Source organism: Notechis scutatus, chromosome 3 (genome assembly GCF_049901735.1).
Source record: "Notechis scutatus isolate UNSWTSFEM ecotype Mainland chromosome 3, rNotScu1.2, whole genome shotgun sequence".
Classification (NCBI taxonomy): domain Eukaryota; kingdom Metazoa; phylum Chordata; class Lepidosauria; order Squamata; family Elapidae; genus Notechis; species Notechis scutatus.
Genome location: NC_142011.1, coordinates 81102343 through 81119538, shown reverse-complemented (window position 1 = coordinate 81119538; position 17196 = coordinate 81102343). Strand labels below are relative to the sequence as shown.

At 41.3% G+C, this 17196-nt stretch overlaps 1 protein-coding gene across 3 annotated transcripts in view; it reads left to right on the top strand.

Moving 5' to 3' along the window:
- Positions 1 to 17196, top strand: part of LOC148131253 (uncharacterized) — a 301801-nt gene that overhangs the window by 184844 nt on the left and 99761 nt on the right. The gene's annotated exons all lie outside the window — the stretch shown is intronic.

Below are 17196 nucleotides of genomic sequence, written 5' to 3'. Positions count from 1 at the left end.
AAAATGGCAGCTTCTGAACTCTCTTGAAAGACAGTTCCATATAGATTGACTTACAGTAATTCATCTAAATCTGTTTCTTAAGAATACAACTTCTCCTAATAAACACTATAAACACTGTCATCCTGACTAACTCTGCACTTATACTAACTCTGATTATCTACTGAGCTTTGAGTTAGGCTTCCTCCATTCAATTGTTGTGGTAAAATGCCAATTTGCCTTACCTGAAAAGCTGTATATTATTGATTATGTAGATAGTCAATTTTTTCTTTTGACCATATAAAAGAAAGCCATTTGTGTTCTTGATAAACATTAAATAATATTTAAGTTAATTTTGATATAGAAGAATAAAAGCAACAAGGCTATCTTTGTAATCCGGAAGATTTTTAAATCAAACTCCCTTGTTTGATCTAAGTACAGTATGAGGCCTTTAGGTAATTCCCATTCTTCTCTTCCATATACAGTGTTTTGTAGAAGAGAAGTTGAAGTAATTTTAGGATTATTCCAGCATCCAGTGGATCTTGCTCATTTTCAACTGCCAGGAAGGCTTTTGAAAATACTTTGGTTGAGTGTGTGGGATCTCATATGTTTCATATCTGCAATTCCTTCCAATGCTGCATTTTCTGTTACTTTATTTATTTCTTACTTGCTGCTCCAAGCATGTCTGTCTCTTAGCAGTTTACAGATTTTCAGTAATAAGATTAAAAGCTAAAAATCCAATAATCTAGTGTTGCAACTTGCCTAGGTGGTAAGGAATATTATATACTCAATCACATCCAGGAGAAACAGAAACATCTTTAGATTTCAAAGGTGTGCTGTAACAATTAATACATTACCACACATAGTAATGCATTTATAATAGCTAATAGAGCCAGATTTCATCTGATTTTGGGAAAGGCTGCAACTATGAAGGGCCCAACATGGGACACTTGCAAACAACACTTTCTAAGCTTCAGGCCCCAAAGGGAGCTGTGCCACTGTTCTGTCACCCCAGAACAGCAATTTGCCTAAAATGTTGTCCAGTTCTGCCAATATTTTTTTAAAGAATCTTCCCTGCTTTGTTTTGCTATTTAATTAAGAGTACCTATGAAGAAAATCTTTACATCTATTCATCTGAAATGTGGTGTGCTTCATCATTGATATAAAAAAGGTCTTCTATACTTTTAGGTTTCACTTACTTCATTTTGTTTTATACTACTCTAAAATTGTTTTATGATCACTGAGGAAAAGGTATCCTCTTTTAGTTCAATTTTGACCTAATAAGCTGCCCTTTTTCTCTCCTTTAGTCTAGTATTTCCTTCAGCATCTAATTAAATTTGTATTTGACATCAGTGTTTGACTTCATAATTCCACTTGGACATGATATATCTAGAAGCTTAGCAGATCACATAAATCATTTCTGAAGTCTGAAATACAGTTCATGTCATAGGCTGAAGCAATAGTTAGAAACATGATAAAAAGTCCATTGGGTATGTAATTATTTGAATGTATTCAAGCTTTATCTTAGTTTCAATACTGAGTATCAATTTTAGATACAATTATTTCTAATGGCAGTCTATCTGCAATGGTTGAGATTTGTCCCAAAGCTGAGGGATAGAGAGTTTAAATTGTTTCCATTTGTAAACAACTAACTGTTAAATATAAAGGATTAAATAATAGGATGTTGTCGTTAAATTTAAGCTTTAAGAAATAACTATGATGTAGAAGCACATCTAATGTTGATCTCACTAGATACAGAATTCTATAGGGTGCAGTCTGTTTGGAAAAAAGATTATTTATACAGTGTTCCCCAGATGTCATGGTGCATGCCATGCTAATTGAGAATTCTGGGAACTATAGTCTTAATATACCTGAGGAGTACCAGGCCAAGGAAGTCTGATTTCTTTTGATTAGAAATAAGTATAACAATCTTAGTAACTTATTATCTTCTCTTAAAATACAGCAAAGTATCTCTTCCCATATTGTATTTCTCATCTGTAAACAAATCCATAAAGTTTTGTTATTTCAGTCCTTGTGTCTGCAAAAGTTCATTCAATGTTATCAGAAATAACATATTTAACATTGATCAAATAAACCAACTTTTTATACCCTCCTTTTATATCTAACAATCATATTTTTAATCCATTCGAATAATGTCATAGAACTTGATTACTTTTCATTTTTCTTTGTGCCTCCTTACCAGATTCTTCAAAAGTTTTGTAAATTTTGTAAATCCAATGTAGGAAAATTATCTAGATCAATTTTCTTGATATATTCTCTCTGTATCTTTTATTTATAAAAACATCAACTGGGTTTTGGTTTTGGCTTTTGTTTGTCCAGTGTAACATCTTTTTCAATGCTGTTCTTATAGTCTGTCATTTGTAAACCCATTTTTAACTCAGTCTTTATCTTCTTAGGTAAAACTTGTTCTTCTATAATATCTTTGTGCCTCCCCATAGCAGCAAAAATATCCTTCAGTTTATTCAATGTTAGAATATTTTGCTTTATTCTGTAATTGTAAGTCAAATCTATGTGTTCTTTCCTTTAATTGTAATCTATAGTTCCATCTAGTGTCCAGCTTTTAAAACCTTATCTTATTATTTAAAAAAAAATCAAAACAAAAGCCTTTTGCCATGGGAAGTATTCTTTATAATTAATTGCAAAATCTTATTTCAAATTTATCTGGCCCTTTGTCCATTTGTAACTTTCTAAAATCAAAGTCTTAATCATCATTTTGCTGTTTATCCACTTTCCCATCTTTTTAAGTTTTTAAATTTGTAATTAGAACTTTCATTAAGGATTGAACAAAATTCATCTAGTGCCATCAAACTGTCATTCCAAAGAATTCTAATAGCTGAAAAGCAATTAGCAAATGAATTCCAAAAGTAATTAGAAAAGAAAGCATCCAAACTTTGTAGTCTTGCAAAGGTGGCAACCAAAGTTTGAGCAAGATGGCTGTTCCCTCATCTTCCAGAACTCTAAACTCACCAGAGATCATTATCTTGTGGCCTCCTTGTGAGGAATAGCTGTCTGGATAACTTCTAGACCAGGAGTCACCAACATTTTGGACCTCAGGGACCACCAAACTCATAATTTTAAATCCCGAGGACCACTAATATGAATTTTTTAAAAAGGATAATATATTTAATATATTTTTTATTTTTTATATTAAATATAAATTTAATATTAAAAATTGTGTGTGTATGTATGTGTGTATATGTATATGTATATGTGTATGTGTATGTGTGTGTGTGTGTGTGTATGTATGTATGTATGTATGTATGTATATAAATAAGCATATGCAGGTCTTGCCGTGTTCAGGTCTTTTCCCGTGTAAGATTGAGAGTATCTTGGTGACGTTTCGATGAGGTCCCACTTGCCATCTTCAGGCTGGTGCTTTCGGCTTCATGCTTGTGCGAGCAAAAAGTGATCAGAGCTGCCGTCTCTCTATAAATACTGGTGGGAAGGTTGGCTGTGTTGTTATTTCTTGATTGGTTGATAGAGTTGGTGTTTGCAGATTGGTTGACTTTTTCGTAAGAACATGTGTGGCTGAGGTATTGGCTGTGTGTCTATCATCCTCCTCTGTTGTAACGACCTGGGTAATGGGCTGTGTGATAACCTTCTGAGTTCTATTGTTGTGACATCCTGGGTCTTGTGCTGTAATCTCCTGGGTTGTTGGCTGTGTTGTAACATCCTGAGGTTTTGTGGTGTAACCTCCAGAGTTCCATGATGTGATATCCTGAGCGGGTGGCTGTGATGTGACGTTCCAGGTTTTGGTTTGGCTGCCTGGAGTTGGGGGGGGGGAGGACGGCTGGGCTGCTTCCATCCCTCCCCCTCATCTGCACCTTCCAAAGAGACAGAAGAGCAAGGGGGGTCTGAGTTGAGGGTCTCGGGGCAACTGCTGCTGGGAGAAGCAGAGGCAGAAAGGGGGCTTTGCTCTCCTTGTGGGGCAGCACCCCTCAACCACCCCTCCAGGGGCTTCTCAGCAGGCAACTACCTGCAGAAGGACTGCTGCTCTCGGTGATTAATTGGGGGGAGGGGGAGAAAGTGGGGGCTCCAGGACAGGGATTCCAGGGCTCTTCCAGCCTCACCTGGACTCAGGCAAGGAAAGTGGGGGAGGTTGACACCTTCACCACCTCAAGAGGAGAGTTGCTTTCCACCATCAGCCCTCCATCTGCCGCTTCTGCTGGAGGGGGGAGCCGGGCACTGTTTCCTCCCCACCCAATGGCTGCATCCTCAGTGGGACAGAAACCCACCCTGGAGCCCGGCAGTGGCCGATCTGTTCCTCCCAAGTGCTGCTTCCTCACCGCCCACCTCGCAGAGCCCGAGGGAGATGAGAGAGGTTCCCCCTCCAGCCAAGCTATCAGGTGCTCCTTGAGAGAGACAAGAGAAGCATCCAGAGTCACTCTCATCTCTCGAGAGCCCGGCCGAAGTTTCCCACGCCTCTTCAGCTACAGAGACAACAGTTTGCAGGGGGCCAATTTAGCATATACAGAGCTACAGTTGACTCCGGCTGCTTCTCTCTGCTGCACTACAGACGCGAAAGGACACGAAGGGCTGCCTTGGCACCACCAGCTGCTGCAAATATACCGCAGTGAAGGGAGATGCAAATGTGAGTACTGCTTCTTCCAGCCACTGCCACTTCAGCCTGCTTACGCCACACTCCCCCCCACAACAGCATCATTATCTCATTCCAGCCACCACAGGCCGGTCCCACATTTCAGAGCTGTAGTCAACCCGATGGAGGAACTGCTCCGCGATGGCCATAGGGCCAGTCCTGTGACTACTACAGCTCTGGAAGATGGGACCAACTTTCTCACCAACATTAGCAAGCCACCCCAAGGTGGTTTTCCCTCCCGTGCCATTGGTCTTACCTTCCAATTCCAGCTCACGTGACTCTACTCAGTCTCAAGGCCAAAGGGTGGGGGTCAGCAGGTGGGTGGGCCATGTGGATGGAGCAGCCTTGTTTTCCCATGCATCCCAGATTAATTGCTTTCGAAGGTCATTTCTCTGCCATTTCTCTGTAGACCACCAAAATTTTGCCAGCGGTTGGCGACCGCTGTTCTAGACAATCTCAGTTGCTCCCCTTGTCTGGAATGGTTTTGAAGAGCTGGTCTACTTACCAACTCTTTTGTAGAATAATTGGTTTGGAGCAACTTGAGGCTTATGATAGGTCTGAATTGTTTTTATTGTTACAGTGTTATAAATTTTGGGTTTTTTTGTGTTGATGCTCTTAACAAACAAGTAAATTTTATCATAGAGGTTCTGAGTATTCACCATTATTATTATCTGTATGACTGCCTTTCCCTTGATAAACCTGTCCATTAGTCAAATCAATAAAAGAGACCTTTTTGAAGATGGCTCCACTATTAGGAGCTCAGCTAACAATACACAGGAGAAGGCTTCTTCACTATAGACCCCAGAGTACAGAATATATTCCCTAGTACTTACAGAGATTGTAAAATCATATTTTTCACAATCTTTTAATTATTACTTATTCTGATGTCTGATTTTAATTTTAATTTTTGTTTCCATTTTAATTGAATTGTGTTATATTTCTATTGCTGCCTTGAGCATTGATATAAATAGAAAGGCAAAGCATACATCCAATGATAAATTAAAAAATTAAAAGGATGCTTTCCACAATAATAATGTCTATAGATCTTTCATATTTTCTTCCCCGTATTAATTGCCAAAACTATAATGATTTATAACTACCATGAACATCATTATTAATTTTCCTGTTGATTATACCTGTGGGGTAGCAACAAATTTACTCCAGCTGGAATTTCCTTTGAAATGTTATGAAAATATCCATAAGATAATAGCAACTAATTGTTACTTTAATCAACTTATGCTTAAAAATAATTTAATATAGGGCAGTTATGTCTTGTGGGGAAACTTGTTTAAAATATACTCTATAGTCCTAAGTTATTTATGAGAACAATCATGCCTTTCTTGCTCAGGTTTGTACTGAGAAATCAGATTTTGAAATTAGGCTGGAGAGTTTGTTCTTTTCTTTTTAAAAAAATGAGTCAATAAATTCTGTATCTTAAAGGTGTTTTAAGAATTAAAAATAGAGAAAATTGGCCAAGAATTGTCAGGTTCTTTTGATCTCCAGATAACCGCTGAACAACGTTACTGAGGTCTAACAATCTGTGAGATGGTAAGTAAAATCAAGGGGTGCCAGTCAACACTGTAAAATTGTTCAGTGGAAGCTGCTGAAGTAACTATATGAAGTAACCAGATACCCGAAAAGACGAGAGGGGAGTCACATTTATCATCAGGTGTTGCATGGTAGCTATGCAGGAGGGAATGGGACAACTTGCTGTGGCCAACTCGCCACGGCCAATTCACCATGGAACATCTCACCATGGGACAACTAGCTCACGGGACAATTTAACAATTCAATTTAATTATTTCAAATAAATAAAGTATTTTAATTTTCATCATTCACATTTCATTCTGTCCCTCCTTTTTCATCCTTTCTTTAATGATTCTATTCCACTATGTCTTTGATATTTGTGTAACTCTTTTCCTGTAGCGAGTTGTCCCGCGGCAAGTTGGCCGTGATAAGTTGTCCCATGGTGAATTGGCTGGGAGGAAGTTGGCCATGGAGAGTTGGCCGTGCATAGACCCATGCAAGAGGCTTGTCATCAACAGAGGGAGAGAAACATGGAGTCGTCAGCTGGTCAGTCTTGCTACAAAGCTGCTAGTGATGAACCAGCTATCTTCTACTTTGGGATCACACTCCTACTAGGAATCTAGGAATCCATCCATATTTGGTCTGTGTCAGTCTGACTTCTACTTTATTACTTAGTCCCATCACATTTTCTGCCAAACAAAAAAGGAGGGAAAACATTTCTTACACACAAATCCTATATTGTAAAGATAGTGGCCAAGTATTGTTAGGTAATGATGATAGCAAAATTTTGCCTTAGAAGACACATTTTTAGTAGTTTTACATATACTTCTTTGTCTATGATAAAATTCAACTTGATTTGTGTATTGTTATTTATAAAACAGTTGTGAATTTTAAGGTGAAAGCCAAAGTTGTTTTTATGGGGCAGACTTCTCTCAAAGGGCTTGCACACATTGCTATCTTTAGCTTATCTTTTTTTTTTTCAACTCTGGGCACACTCATTAGTACCTTGTTGGCTTCGCTGATTGCTATCTTGATTGCTATGGCTATCTTATGATGATTATATAACACTTGTTATATGATAACCTTCTCTAACCAAGTGTTCTCCAAATATACTTAGGCCACAGCTCCGAAGATTTCCAACCAGCATGCCCAATCCCTGCCTTTTCCCCAAGCCCAAGAAAGCCACCCACCATCAACACTTCTGATTTCAACAGACTCATAGTACTTCAAATAGATTTATAAATACTGAACAGTAAAGTATAAACATGAGTATGAACAACATGCTATTCATAAAGGGTAACAAGCAAAAGGCCACAATATATTAAATACCTGATATTACATGCTTTAGGGGCACATTTCCCCACAAATAATGATGAGAAATATTAATTATTTATGGATGATTTGCATAACTGCATAATGCATCTCTCTATAAATAACAGATTATTTGCATAACAGCATAATGCCACTAATCATGAAAAAGAGCACAAAATAAATTCATATTTCTAAGCATTTGATCAGATCAAGTCATACATGCTCTGCCTGGTTGTTCTTAGCCTGTCCCATTGTAGCTGAGATTCTATATGGTGCTCACTTCTGCCTTGTGGTTATAACTCAGTGGTGAAATACATGCCTTCCCTGCAGTGGGTTCTATCATTATAGTTTCCACAAGAAAGTGCGCTTTTCTATAAAAGCACCTGTCCTCTGAAATATCTCCCCTTCTGAGGTTAGGATGGTCCCAACCCTGAGGGCCTTTCAGCCATACTTGAAGACCTGTTTTTTTTTTGTCCAGGCCTGGAATCCCAAGAGTGTGAAGGGCTCCCTTTCCTGATTATGCTGACCCTGACAAATTATAATATCTTTAATTGCTATTTGTATTCAATTTCTTTTTGTACAATTGTTTTTATGATTGTTTGCAGCCTAGAGTCACTGGTTTGAGACGGAAAGCTATACAAATTGAATGAATGGATGGATGGATGAACGGGAGAATAGAACAGAATTCTGCCCTAAAAGACTGGTAAAGTGAACTTATTTCACAGTTTTGGATTAGTTGGGTGAATGTTCTGACTTTATGTAAAGCAGGGTTGTCAAACTCGATTTCATTGAGGGGCGCACCAGGGTTGTGTTTGACCTCGGAGGGCCAGGGTGGGTGTGGCCAGCTCAATGTCACTCGTGTTGGGGTGCTTGTGGTGCCCTGAGCACTCTGCCAGCAAAAACAGGCTCCCAAGCTCCATTTTTGGCTGCAACGGCCTCCTGCAACCCTCTGCCAGTGAAATCAGCTCAGGAGGGCTGCCCATGGCCCTTACATGCTCCATTTTTGGCTGTGACGGCCTCCTGCAACCCTCTGCCAGTGAAAACAGCTCAGGAGGGCTGCCCATGGCCCTTACATGCTCCATTTTTGGCTGTGACGGCCTCCTGCAACCCTCTGCCAGTGAAAACAGCTCAGGAGGGCTGCCCATGGCCCTTACATGGTCCATTTTTGGCTGTGACGGCCTCCTGCAACCCTCTGCCAGTGAAAACAGCTCAGGAGGGCTGCCCATGGCCCTACATGGTCCATTTTTGGCTGTGACGGCCTCCTGCAACCCTCTGCCAGTGAAAACAGCTCAGGAGGGCTGTCCATGGCCCTTACATGGTCCATTTTTGGCTGTGACGGCCTCCTGCAACCCTCTGGGAGTGAAAACGGAGCTCGAAAGGGCCACAAGCAGCTCTCTTGAGCTCCATTTTCACTGGCAGTGGCAGCACGGGCCGGTCCTTCGCTGTTTCCAGGGTAGCCCCATGGGCCAGATCTGAGCACCCCGTGGGCCGGATCTGACCCCCAGGCCTTGAGTTTGATACACCTGATGTAAAGGAATCTCCTAACGCTGTCTTCTCAAATTATTCTGTGTCTTGAGTTCCAGAAAAGGTGTGTAATACTTTCCTGCAGAATAAAAATCCCCTTTTTTTCCTTAATCCAATTATCCATTTTCAAATCTATTGATTATAGCACAATAGGCTGGTTTTTTTTTTCCCATGACGCATGAATGCACTTGGGCTTTCTCACACTCAATCATTTATATGCAGTTAAATCTGATTTAACCTTACTTCCAGGAAATTCTCTGTTGGATTCCAGATATGGGATCACTTATTCTTGTAATCTGTTTAGTAATTTTAATAATCAAGCATGTCTCCATACGACATATATTGCAAGAATGAAACTGGGAGAAAAAAGCTGCATGAATGACTGATAACTAATGACCAGGATAGTTTTTTGTCATCTAGAGAAGCAAAAGTAGCAATTCCTGTCCTTTTCATAGATCTTCTTTTTCAAGGTTGTGTTTTCCTCTACCCTTGGCTGCCTAGATCAGCATTTTTCAAACCTGAAGTATGGACTTCATTTCCCAGAATTCCCCAGCCTTAAAAATCTTTAAAGTTACCAAGGATAAGAAACACTGGCCTAGATTGTGTCTGTGCACTTTAAAATTTGCTACAGTACTTATGAGGTATGGGTAGGATGTAATAACAGGCCACCTGCACTGATAATTTATTCACTTGTCCTAGTGTGGGGAAACAGCTATCTTGATTAGGAGTGCTGGAGGGTAGTAATATTACATATACACACAGAGAGAAAATGCTAATACAGCTGATACCACTGTTTCCCATTGTTAATAGCGATAGGGAAAGAGCAGTCCTATTAAGAATAGCTTAAAAAGAATTTTACAAAAAAAAAGGTTTTAATCTTTTCCCTTTCCAATGACCCTACTTCTATATTACACCATTTTCTGTGAGCATGCACATATTTGTTTTGGTACAGCAACGAAACAGGACAGATACAGACTTCAACGGATAGTTAGGACAGCAGAAAAAACAATTTTAACCAGGCTGCCTTCCATTGAGGACCTGTATATGCAAGGTTCAGAAAAAGGGCTGAGAAAATATCTGCAGACCCCTCACATCCTGGATATAAACTGTTTCAACTCCTCCCCTCAGGAAGCCACTATAGGGCATTGCATGCCAAAACAACTAGACACAAAGACTGTTTTTTTATCCTTGTGCCATCACTCTGCTGCCTAATTACCACAATACAGTGGAACCTCGGGTCGTGACTGTAATCTGTTCCAGGACTACGGTCGCAACCCGATTTGGTCGTGACCAGAAACACAACCAACTGCGCATGCAAGGACAAAAAATTGTATGGACTGCGCATATACAGAAGGGGAAATTGGTGTGGAAAGGGAATCTACTGCAGCCCGGTTTGTCTACCACCCAATTTTTGAATCGTGACCCAATTCAAAAATTGAGTTGATTTTTCGGTCGGAATCTGATTTGGTCATGAACAGAAGCATTTACAACCCAAAGTTCCACTGTATAGTCTTATCCCTAAAGGTATTTACCCATGTAGTAGGGCTGTATTACTATTATCCTAGTCATCTTTTCTACTACCTTCTCCTATTGGTATATTATGACTATATTACCTTATTGTTTGCATGTGCACTGATACATTATGACTAGAGACAAATTCCTTGTGTGTCCAATCACTTGACCAATAAAGTATTCTGTTCTGTTCTATATATGTGTCCATGTGTGCAGTCCTGATCCACCATTTGATGCTATCTTTGCAACGCATGAATGTATGTATCGGACAAGAGAAGTAAAAAATTAAATAATGACATAATGGAGAGAAGGAAGGAAGAAGCATGATTTAAAAACAAATGAGAGCAGTACTTGAATAGTAGTGAGCTGGAAATTCAGGTGACTTTAAAAAAAAAAAAACTAAGGATAGACGTTAAAGATGGAAAGGGAGTGGAAATGAATTATTGTGTGCAAACAAAAAGTCAAGAAAATAGAGGCCAAAGGGCGCCTGCAAAAAGAATAATGATCTCCCAAAAATTGGAAAAAGAAGGATAAGTAGAGAATAGGTAAGGTCAGAAACACATTAAAGATGAAAAATAGCATCATCCTTTGGGATATTTCCCTCACATTGCTCCTTTTTTATCAGAAGACACACTTCCTCCATCACCAAAATAAAAATGATGAAAGTATTAGATGAAAAAGATGGCATAATAAAGAGCATGTGAATACATGTACACACACATACACACAACTCTGACATATAGTCAAACTTCCCAATTTTCATGAAAGGTTACCTCTTAGATTATGCATAACTACTGCTATCAAATGCTGGTTGAAAATTGTGTTTACATTTCTCATATATATTTTTTTCATTTTGGGATGTGGCAATACAGATTAATGGTTCTACTAAAGTTTGACCTTCCATTCATTTTGTTTTAAGCTCTCAGTTCATGGGTGTCACCCTGTAGTTAATGTAGCCAAAATAGGTTATCCTTTTTTTCTGGAGATGGGTGAAAGAGATGCTCTCTCAGAATCACTTTTTAAGGCTTTGTTGCTTCAAATGTTTATTTGGGGGTGGGGGTGGGGGGTGAGTTAATAGCAAAGATAATGCAAAACAAAACCTTTGGTTGCGGTTTTGCTCCGCATATGGAAGGCTTCTCACTGGGTGGTCGAATGCATCAAGAAAGACACCAACGCAAGTTCTATCTTGGGTGAGCTGCCCCGATCAGAGTTAGGGGAACTCTTTTTATTAAGAACATACAAAAGAGGTGAGCTCCATCCAATCATTATGTTACATGTGTAGGAATGTTAGTGGATGTATGGTATCCTCCAATCACAATGCCATGGTAAATTTAAACTAGCAAACCAACGCCTGCATTTCAGTTAACTGCCCTTGTGACGTGTTAATGGCCTTGTTCCTAGTACCTGCTTTCAGCCTACGTGAGACCTAGCATGTACTGGAACTATTGAGGTTGCTCACGTGAGGCTTGGCACACAATGGAATTGGCCCATTACAGCATCTCCTCTGTTTTAGTTTTATATGGAGGAAATTCTTCTGGATCTTCGTCACTACCCATGCAAAAACTTGTGCGAACGCACACATCAGGGTCTTCTGAGGGTATGACTTTGTACAGAGGTTCTTTTTCCCAGAGGGCATTAACCTGTGCAATGGCGCACTTTTCAGCTAATAAAGACAAACTATTGGAGATGGTACGAACAAATATTGGTAACACACATGGAAGAATAACGCATCCTGCAGCAATCATACCTATGAGAGCTACTATGGCTTGTAATCCTGGTAGTTTAGGGAACCAAGAACTAAAAATATTCTTAAAATCAATACCTTGCCATACTTGATTAGGATTGTAGGTTAATTGTCGCATCTCAGTTGTTAATTGTGCTACTACTTTGCCAACTTTGTCAATTTGAAGACAACAGTTCGTAAGATTGAACCTACCACATACCCCTCCTTCTTTGGCTAGTATGTAGTCTAAAGCTAAACGATTTTGGTAGACAGCTGTGCGTAATTTGTCCGTAGCAGTCGCTAGAGTGTTTAGAGCCTTGTCTATACGTTGACCTGCTAAATCTAAAACAGCTTGTAAACGAATAATTCTATTAATCATGTATATAGGAGTTCTGTACCCCCAGGACCCGTCTTGGGCCCAACTAGCAATGTTGTAGGTGCAGACTATTCTTTCTGAGGTCCAGGTGTCCCCTTCATATTCTGATTGACAGGGGAAACCTGCAAAGGCATTATCGGTGTTTCTTTTCCTGCGGGATAATGTATCATACACAGGGATGCCCAGTTCTTGCTTAATGGAGATCGGTAGGAGGAAAAAGGAAGGTCTTATCCACCCTAATACACATGACCCTTGCCAATCTGCTGGAAGGGACGGATAGGCTAGGTTACCACAAATCCAATACATGTTATTTGGAGCTGTCCAAATTTGGGAGGATGTTGTGTCATAGAGATAAGGTAGGAGGGAGGTGTTGAATTTGGCAGGTGTGGTGGTAGCATTGTCAGGTGCTGTCCAAGTCTGGTAGGAGTTATCCCATGTACCTAAGCAAAGGAGGTGTCCTACTGGAGTGGACCCATTTCGGGAAAAACAGTTTCTACCAATTAAGTTAGTGGTATTTGTCCAGATAAGTGGATCGGAAGCTATTCTAGCTGTTATGTTTCCTACAGAAGACATGTTATTAAACAGAGATGGCGAGGCTTCTAAGGCTTGCCACGGCCATTGTTCTCCTGTGGTGGTTCCCCCACAGACAAAACAATTGGTTACTGCAAGTTGTTTTGCAATTTTTTCTGCCATATCCATGAACAAGTTTTTTGCAATAATGCTGGTATCAGGGGCTTTTTCTAATTTCCTTAAATTATTATATACTGACCAGCCTAATGATGTTTCCTTGCCTTCATAAATTATTTCAGTTTTTATGGTAATGTAAGTATTTGGGTCTATTCCTGTGCCATCAATCCCTATACCATAAGTTTCCAAGGCAGGGTGTTGCCTGGAGATAGTGATTTCTACCTTATTGTCTGTGGTAGACCCTGATATTCGTTTGAAATGTGACAGATGATTGCAACCTGAGTACCCTCCACCGGTATAATCACAGACACAAGACCAACCCGAGCACTCAATGGAACCTCCACAAGGGGTCCATTGGTTGGGGTTCCCCATGGCCCAGTTAACGGGCGTATGACACAAGTATTTATGATTGTGGGCGTACGTTGATTTCCAGTCATCCGACCCGCATGAATGTCCCCCTGGTTTAGAACAAGCAACACAAACATCAAAGATTAAAACAATTGGGTTAGTACCGTCCTTGAGCACGGTGGTGTGGTTTAGGTAATAAAGTTTTCCTTCCCCTCAGGATCGGATCTGCCAGAGGTTCTTGGAAGTCCCGCCCATAAGGTGACGTTGAGACGTACAGCTGTCTTGGGATCGTAGCAAATAGTTTTTGAGTTCCTTTGCATAGATGGTACATGGTCCCATTGTTTTGGCAAGTTTTTCCCGTAGGAAGGCACTTCTGCGGTTGTTGGGTATGGTAGATGAGAGTTAGTTGAGTGGAGCCTGCCTGCGTGGTTTTGGTCAGGCAGGGGGTGCAACCATCTGATGTGCTGGCAGAGTTCTGCGATCTCTTAATCCGATGTAGAAAAGGGGTGGCCTGAGCATAAATGTCAGGCTGACTTGCGAATTGTCTGTGATAATGACGAGGTGAACGGGGTCTAAGGACTGTCCAGGATTCATAAATGTTGCTTATGGAATCATAGAGGCGTCGACCGGAGCAATAATAGGTGGTGGCAGTGGGGCGAAGTATGAGGAGTGTAGTTCGAGGGGGATGTTCAAAAGTGTTGATCTGGAAGGAAGCATTGCTGGAGATGTGGGGCCATGGCTTAGGGAGCGTTGACCATCTGAGGTAGGGGGGAAAGATGTCCCCAGATGCGGTGCAGGTCAGCAGGAGGGGAGTGCCTGGCGTGAAGTACGTCACTTGAGACGGAATGGAGACCTTGGAGGCATGTGCGGCAAGAAGGAGGAAGAGGGTCGGCAAGGCAACGGGACAAATCATGTTGATATGTCTGCAGGTGGTGACTTTTCTACCTTGGGGTGGTATGGTCTGATGTGCCGTCCAGGAACCCACAGGACACGATCTGGAAGCTGGATGGCTGCGTAGCTACGACCCCAGGTGAGGAGAGCAGCAGGACCCTTCCAAGTAGGGTCTGGCAGTTGGCGGTAGTATACCTGTGGTTTGGGAGAATCAGGGGGGGGAGGAAAAATGTCGCTCCGCTGCTGTCATAGCAGGGGTCCCAGAGAGGTTGAGGAAGTTGAGTGTATAAAGACAGAGATTAAGGGTGTCTTGCATCGCCGGGAGGCCAAGGGTTCTTTTCCCTTTGATCAAATGTCGTTCTAGCGCTATTTTTAGTGTTAAGTTGGTTCTCTCTACCAGGGCTTGTCCTTGACTATTATAAGGATTCCCAAATTTGTGGGTAATTTGCCACTTAGCGCAAAATTCTGACATAGCTGTGCTAGTGTATGGGGGACCATTATCTGTTTTTATTTCTTTCGGGCATCCCAACGATGCAAAGGTGCGAATGCAATGGTTGATGACATGTTTGGAGGCTTCTCCTCTTTGCGGAGTCGCCATTATAAACCCTGAATAAGTATCAATTGTAACATGCAGATACTTCCAGGGGGCAAATGAAGGAAACTGAGTAACGTCCATCTGCCATATTTCACAGGCTTTCAACCCGCGGGGATTTACCCCTAAGGGAATGGAATGGGCTTGTTGACTACAGGTGGGGCACTGCTGTCTAATGGCTGAGGCTTCAGCCATAGTGAGGTTGAAATGTTTCATGAGAGCTTTGGTGTTTTGATGGAAATAAGAATGGCTCTCCCAAGGAGTCAATGTGTGTGATGTCATGATGCCTGCAGCCGCTTTATCAGCCATATTATTGCCTTCCTGGAGGATTCCTGGAAAGGGTTGGTGGCTGCAGATGTGTGCTACAAAGAAAGGGTGTTGACGCTGTGCAACAAGGTGTTGTAATGTAACAAAAAGAGAGAGGAGGTTTTTATCAATAGCAGGAGAGAGGTAAGAATCGTGGATAGTAGAGACTATTTGGGTAACATATAGGCTGTCTAAAATCAAGTTGATGGGTTCGTTAAAATTCTGGAAGACTAATATGGTTGCAGCAAGCTCAGCCCTTTGTGGTGATGTTTGCACAGGGGTGGGTTTAGTGTGCCACACCCCATTCCTTTGCCAAGCGCATGCCCCTCGTTCCCTACTGCCATCAGCAAAAATAGTCAAGGCGTTGACCAGAGGCCTTTTGCTGATGGGAGAGGAGAAAGAAATGGGTATTGTCCGAATGATTTGAAAACGTGGATCAGCGGGCGGGTGGCAGGAAACTAGTCCAGGCCAGTCAGCTAAGGCAAACTGGATTTCTTGGGAGTTCTGGAATAGAGGTTCCCATATTTGCAGTGAAAAGGGGATGAAAAGTGTGGAGACATCTATTCCCATAAGTAATTTTGCACGACTCCTACCTTTTATGATCAATTGAGCCAATTGAGCTGATTTGGAAGTGATGGAGCATCGTGGCGTATGGGAAAGATGGATCCACTCTATGATGTGGAGTTTTTGGTCCTTTTGAGTTACTGCCGTGGTCATAAGCCTTGGGGTGGGCAAAATGACCATATCTAAAGGAGTATTGGCAGCAGCTCTGTCTACCCATATTTTTCGGATATTCTCTTCTATGAGAGTTATTGCTTGAAGCTGAGGTTGCTGCAAGGATATTATGTCAGCAGGCTTTTTCCCCCAGGTAAGGGCCTCAAACAATGGAGAAAGAATATCAGTGGTTAAAGACAGGAAAGGTTGGGCCCAGTTAATGGTACCCAGATATTGCTGAAGTTGAACCAAGGTGGGTTGAGAAGACAGAGACAGAGAGGGAAGTGAAGGATAGGCAGTAGCAGAAAGCATTCTATAGCCCAGATATGCGTATGGAGTTAGTACTTGCACCTTTTCAGGTGCTATGTACAAACCTCCTTCTGCAAGAACGGCTTTCAGGAAGGAGAATGAAGTGAACACCGTACCCGGTGGCCCAGGAGCTGCAACAAGGATATCGTCCATGTAGTGATACACCAGAAATTGTGGAAAAGCTGAACGATAGGGTAGCAAGACATTATTGACATAGTGTTGACACATGGTGGGACTATTAAGCATGCCTTGAGGTAGGACTTTCCACTGAAAGCGGGAGGAGGGAGAGGAGTTGTTTAAGCGAGGTAGTGTAAAAGCGAATAAGGCACGATCTTGTTCATGCAGAGGGATAGAAAAAAAACAGTCTTTTAAATCAATGACCATTAAATCAAATTTCTCAGGGATGATGTTGGGATTTGGCAGACCACATTGTAATGCCCCCATTGGTTTTATAATCGCATTCACGGCTCTCAAATCACATAATAGCCTGAAATTTCCTGATTTTTTCTTTATAACAAATATGGGGGTGTTATATGGACTGACAGATGGTTCAACGTGCCCTTTGACAATTTGGTCCTGAACAAGTGAGTGCAGGGCCTCTAGTTTGTCTATAGTGAGGGGCCATTGATCTACCCACACAGGTTCTGTGGTTTTTAATTGCAGCCGTAGTGGATTTCTAGCAAAAGATTCCATTAATCAATAATGAGTCTTGCATTAAGTTGAGACATAAGATCACGGCCCCACAGGTTAGTATGCAGTGGAAGGACCAAAGGTTGGAGGTA